We start from the raw sequence: 6,310 nt of genomic DNA on the forward strand, positions 1-6,310 counted from the left end.
TAGAGGGGAAATGGGCTACATCAGCTGTCTGAAGATATTATTCCCACTCACCAGGGCCTGTAGTTCATCTGTGGCGGGTTATTGGTCTTTTCTCTCAAGGTGCATGTTAGACTTTATCTCCTAGATGGTAGACACTCTTCCTTCTCTTTACCCCACAGGTGCCCAGCCCCTGCCCTTGCTGAGCCCAGAGACAACAGGCTAGCACCTTTTGCCATCAGCATTGTTCCTGTCTTCTCTTTTTTACATCATGTCTACACAGTTTGGGGTTAAAGATATGGGAGGGACCAATTCATGAGTGTAATTTGCCATCTTCCTCAGAAGCTGCTTCTCCACCCTAACTCACGGAATTTACTACTTGGTTAACTTAATTCATCCCTCACTTTAAAAACAAAATAATTTTAGGCTTCAGAGTCTGATCAAATTCCATAAGTTTTTATATAGCCTTCTCATTAATTTCATTTTCTCAGTAAGCTATAATTATTTTTTTAATTTCCTTATTGGCCTAAGAGCTATTTAGAAATTTTTGTTTCTTTTGCATCAGAAATATGAATCAGTGAATAAACCACGTCGTTTTCTAATTTTAAACCTTTTTTCAGCTGTTCTATATATGTTTCCCACCACATGAATGATGAAAGAAAAGTCCCAAGTCATCAAAGTCCCTATTTATCTGTCCTCAAGAAGAAACACAAGAAATCCTACCTCAGCAAGCCTCATAGCTGTTTCCTGTCTTTCACTGCTGATGAGCTGCTGGCTAAAATTCCCCATAGCTGACAATGTGACCAATAAAATAATATCAGATTTTTTTAGTGACACATGCCTCCATTCTATAATGCTAGCTTTATGTTATTTTTACTCTATCTTATATGTACTCTGACATTTTAAATCGAGAGAAGAAATAAAAACATTTCAAGAGACTTATGTGTACCCATTTTATTAAATTTAAACCCACTAAGGCAGTCAAGAGTATGCCTTGGAGACAGAAGCTACTTGGGGCAGATTTACACATTTTGTCCTATTTCACGTTGTTAGATTCAGTAAAAATTCATTGAGAAAACAGGTAGGAACATTCAATGCATTCAGATCTATTTCTGATTAATGTATACCCCTCTTTTGAGAGTGAACTAAAAGTTAAACAGGCTCCGTGACAAAGGGATGTTACAGAAGGGCAATGGCAGCATCAGGGTTGGCTTCATTCCAGCCTTTTGACCAGCAGTCTGATGTGAGTCATTGGTGTACTGGCACCTCAGCAACCCAAATGAACCGATGAGAAGAAAAGGAAGTTAGAACTAGGCTTGGCAGGGGTTTGGAAGAAAACCAGGCAGGGATCCTTTCCCCAGGTGGTGTTTGATTCAGAGTACTGGTTCTCAGATGGTATCCCTGGAAGCGGAACATTAATTCTTCCCATGAGCAGGTTAGAAATGCAAATTCATGGGCTCTCCCATGACCCATTGAGCCAAAATCTCTGGGTAAAGAGCCCCGGAAACTGGGTGGGAAAATGCAGGGTACAAATTTCCAGTTATAAGATGGGTAAGTTCCGGCTGAGCCTGTAATCCCAGCACTTTGGGAGGCTGATGTGGGTAGATTACTTGAGGTCAGGAGTTCCAGACCAGCCTGGCCAACATGGTGAAATCCCATCTGGACTAAAAAAAAAAAAAATACAAAAGTTAGCCAGACATGGCGGCACATGCCTATAATCCTAGCTACTCGGGAGGCTGAGGCAGGAGAATCACTTGAACCTAGGAGGCAGAGGTTGCAATGAGCCAAGATTGTACCACTGCTTTCCAGACTGGACAACAGAGTGAGACTCTGACTCAAAAAAAAAAAGGTAAGTTCTAGGGATCTAATGTACAGCATGGTTACTCTAGTTAATAATACTGGATTGCATACTTGGAACTTGCTAAGACAATAAATCTCAAGCGTTTTCATCACAAAAGAAAGGTAATTATGGGAAGTGATGGCTGTGGTAATTAGCTTGATTGTGGTAGGCAAGTCACAATGTATGTATATATCAAATCCTCACGTTGTACACCTTGAATGTTTGCAAATTCTATCAATTTTTACCTCAATAAAGTTGGGGAAAAAAATCTTAAACTGCATTCTGCAGGGTTTTTTAAAGTAATAATATCACTCTTCTTTTTTTCCAAAACAATGATATAGATAGACATATAGATATTGTGAACCCCAAATATCTGAGACAGGTCTCAGTCAATTTAGGAAGTTAATTTTCCCAAAGTTAAAGATGTGCACCTGTGACACAACCTCAGAAGGTCCTGATGACATGTGCCCAAGGTGGTCTGAGCACAGTTTGGTTTTATACATTTTAGAGAGACATGAGACATTAATCAACATATGTATATAATGAACATTGGTTCTGTCCAGAAAGGCAGAACAACTTGAAGCAAACGCGGGACAGCTCAAAGCAGGAGTGGGCTTCCAGGTCAGAGGTAGGTGAAAGACAAATAGTTGCATTCTTTTGAGTTTCTGATTAGCCTTTCCAAAGGAGGCAATCAGATATGCCTATACCTCAGTGAGCAGAGGGATGACTTTAAATAGAATGGGAGGCAGGTTTACTCTAAGCAGTTCCCAGCTTGACTTTTCCCTTTAGCCTAGTGATTTGGGGGCCCAAAGATTTATTTTCCTTTCACATTCCCCCTCTTTTCCTTTTAAAATCTTCCAAAGAAAGCACTTTAGAAGAAAATGAGTCTCTGGTTTTTTCCCAGATGGTCAGGTCCTATGTTGTTAGGAAAGCTCATTTTTAGCAGGTTGTGATATCTCACTTCCTATTAAGAGAAAATATGGGGAGGAAGGGAGAAAAACGACAAACCAAAGAACAACGCTGGAAAATTGATACCACACTACTCTGAAGTCTATACATCAGTATGCAGGTATGAAAGTGGCTTATGTATGTAAATAGTTTCTGTTCTGTTCTTTGGAAGTTTAAGTTGTCTAGTTTTAGTTCACAGGGCTTTAAGTAAGCACAGCTCAGTTTTCAGAGATTTCAAATCAGGAAAAATGGAGAGGGGAAGGAAAAGAAAGAAGAAAAAAATGGAAAACATTGTTTTGGAGGCTTGGAGACTTGAAAAATTAGAATTCAGTCCAAACTGTAGAAAATAATAAAAATTGAAAAACACTAGGCAAGACTAGAGTCTAACAACAGGTGTACTATAGTTTTTGAAACATAACTTTTCTCTCTCCAGTTTCCCTTTTCCACTAAAGACAAACCACAGTAGGACTGATTTGGCTAGATTATTTGTATAAAGAGAAGCAAGAATAATTATATTTTACATAGGCTTTTAAAACTGGCTTTGATGGAACTTTGTTCCATAGAAGGAATCTCAGATAAGACTTTCTTTTTTTTCCTTTTTGTGATGGAGTTTTGCTCTTGTCATCCAAGCTCGAGTGCAGTGGCATGATCTTGGCTCACTGCAACCTCCGCACCCCCAGTTCAAGCTATTCTCCTGCCTCAGCCTCCCAAGTAGCTGGGATTACAGGCACCCACCACCACATCTGGTTAATTTTTGTATTTTTTTTTCTTTTTAGTAGAGACAGGGTTTCACCATGTTGGCCAGGCTGATCTCAAACTCCTAGCCTCAGGTGATCCACTAAAGCCAAGCCTCACCATGGATTTGTACCATCAAATACTTATGAGTTGGGTAAATTCCTCTCCTCTTGAGGTCCCAAGATAACTTGAGGCTCCTGGACCTGTCAGAAAGTTACATTCTTTACTTACCGCAGGTCAGGAACCCTGTGCAGGGACTCTGTAGACAAGGTATGTGGCCAGCTTCCCCAAGGGGCTTTTATTGGCTCTATAAGTCAAGTTTGATTCCTTAAAGGAAAGCACACCATTCCAGCCAAAGCCTTGGTAAAATAACCAGTTTCCCCAATGGTGTCCTATTGCAAAAGAAAATATTCTTATTGCACTTATGCAAAGAACTATATTGCCATAAGCTAAGAGTACTCACAAATAGTTCCCAAATCTGGATAAATCAAGTAGAGAGAAACAAATATGCTCCAAATTTTGTTCCAGGAGTATACTTTACTCAATTGCTACAAGCTGTAAGTAGCTCAAAAGAAAAGTTTTCTTCACTGTGGAAAACAAAACAAAGAATCAGCAATATTTTAAGCAAAAAAGTCAAAAAAAGATTACTTTAATATTTTATTGTTCAGTCCATGCAGTTAACTCCTGTTCTACATGCTGTTCATGGACATTGCTCTCCATGAGAGACCTGAAAGCTTTTCCTCTTTTCTAATGTCACAATCTCCAAAGTTATCAGAGCCCTGCATTCAAGAACACCTGCTAGAGTTTTATAGCTGATTATAAAACCACCTCCTAAAGAGGACAAAAATAAGACAACAATTGTCCATGAATGACAAAAAGTTTTAGGGCAGCCATAGTCAAAGACACAATTGACAAGGAAATTTGTTACTTCTTTGGCACACAATAATTTAACATAACAGTTATAATTATTACTGATAGCATACACTAAGTCATATCAGAATTATAGGAGTTTCCCATAATTTTTAAACACATACCAGTAACATATTTATGCAAATACAGCCCAAAGAAAGCCAAACATTTCATATTTGACAATGCTTTCCGTCTGATTTTTATGCCAAATAAGCCAAATATGTCATGTTTGGAATTTAGGAAAGCTAATATCTTAAAGGAGTAATTAGGTCAGAAAAAGACACAATTTATCATTTGATTTTGGAGAGTTTGTAAATATCAAAAGTCTAAAAATGCTTGATATCACAAAATAGGATCACAGGTCATTGTAAAATAAGTCATTCCTTTGACCAAAGTGACAACTCAAGGATTTAAAAAAAAAAAAAGCAAATCCTTTATTCTTTGATAGAGGAGACTAAATTTAATCCTTTAATGACTCACCAGGTAGAGGGTTAGTATGTTGGAAGTAATTACCCTGTAAACACCCACACACCCATTATCTACCCCTGTTCTAGACCCACTCATTACCTACTTCTGCCCCACATCCACTCATTAGCTACCCCCTTGCTATCCCTGCCACTCGCTATCCCACACCACTCACTACCTCCCACACACCTCACACCCACTTGTTCTCACAACTCCATAGCTACTCACTGTCAAACCGCTGCCCCATCACCATTTTCTACTTCCTCCCCCACACCCACCTGTAATTTGTCCTAAGTTCCCTATGGACACTTACTTAAGTGTTCAATAATCCTCTCTCTCTCTCCATCTATCCATCTGTCTATCTATCTACCAACCATCCATCCATCCAACTACTTTAACAGGGAGTTAGGAAAGGGCAATTCAGCTTTGTTAGCTACTCATGACCTTAAGCCAGAACCTCTACCTCTACCTTGTCCTTACTTATTTGAAACTGCTTGTGAGTGGAGCACGGAGGCTTGGCATCCTGGTGAGTTTAGTGTCTCACACTCAAGAACTGCTCTCTTTCTTTTTTTCTGTCTTGTGGGAGTCTCATGCATACTCACACAGCATGTGGGCAGAGCTGTGCTCTTACAGTTTGCTGGAGAGTCACATGTTGGGCTTACTGTGGCCACAGTTATCAATAGTAAGATACCTTAGTAATTCCATGTCGAAAATTACTTAGTATTAGAAAACATCTTCTTGTCATGTGATCAGCTATGTTAAAAACAATTATTTTTTTAAAACATTTAAATTATTAGTTATTTATTTGTCCTGTCTTAAGACATACTGAAGTGTATTATTAGGAATTATTCAGGGGCCTGATAGCAATTAAGAGGAGCATAGTAGAACCCAGGCAGTCTTTCTTCCTTCCCCCAGAAATGGAAGTTGTTTTAAAACAAAATTGCTTGACCCAGACATTAAAAATAGAGCTTCCTGGCCAGGTGCAGTGGCTCACACCTGTAATCTCAGTACTTTGGGAGGCTGTGGCGGGTGGATCACCAGATCAGGAGTTCAAGACCATCCTGACCAACATGGTGACACCCAATCTCTGCTAAAAATACAAAAATTAGCTGGGCATGGTGGTGCACGCCTGTAATCCCAGCTACTCAGGAGGCTGAGGCAGGAGAATCGCTTGACCTGGGAGGCAGAGGTTTGCAGTGAGCTGAGATTGCACATTGCACTCAGCCTGGGTGAACAGAGTGAGACTTTGTCCTCAAAAAAAAAAAAAAAAAAAAAAAAAAGATCTTCCTTTTATTTTCATTTTTTGGCTATCTTAGAATAAATTTACAAATATTTATTTTTTTCCTTGAGGCCCTTGGTCCATATGGTAAATAAAATTTAGACAGCTTTTTCCTGAGAAGATCCTAACTATTAGACAACAATTTGTCAGACAATTGG

This window comes from Rhinopithecus bieti, unplaced genomic scaffold (genome assembly GCF_001698545.2).
Source record: "Rhinopithecus bieti isolate Rb0 unplaced genomic scaffold, ASM169854v2 scaffold_63861, whole genome shotgun sequence".
NCBI classification, from domain to species: Eukaryota; Metazoa; Chordata; class Mammalia; order Primates; family Cercopithecidae; genus Rhinopithecus; species Rhinopithecus bieti.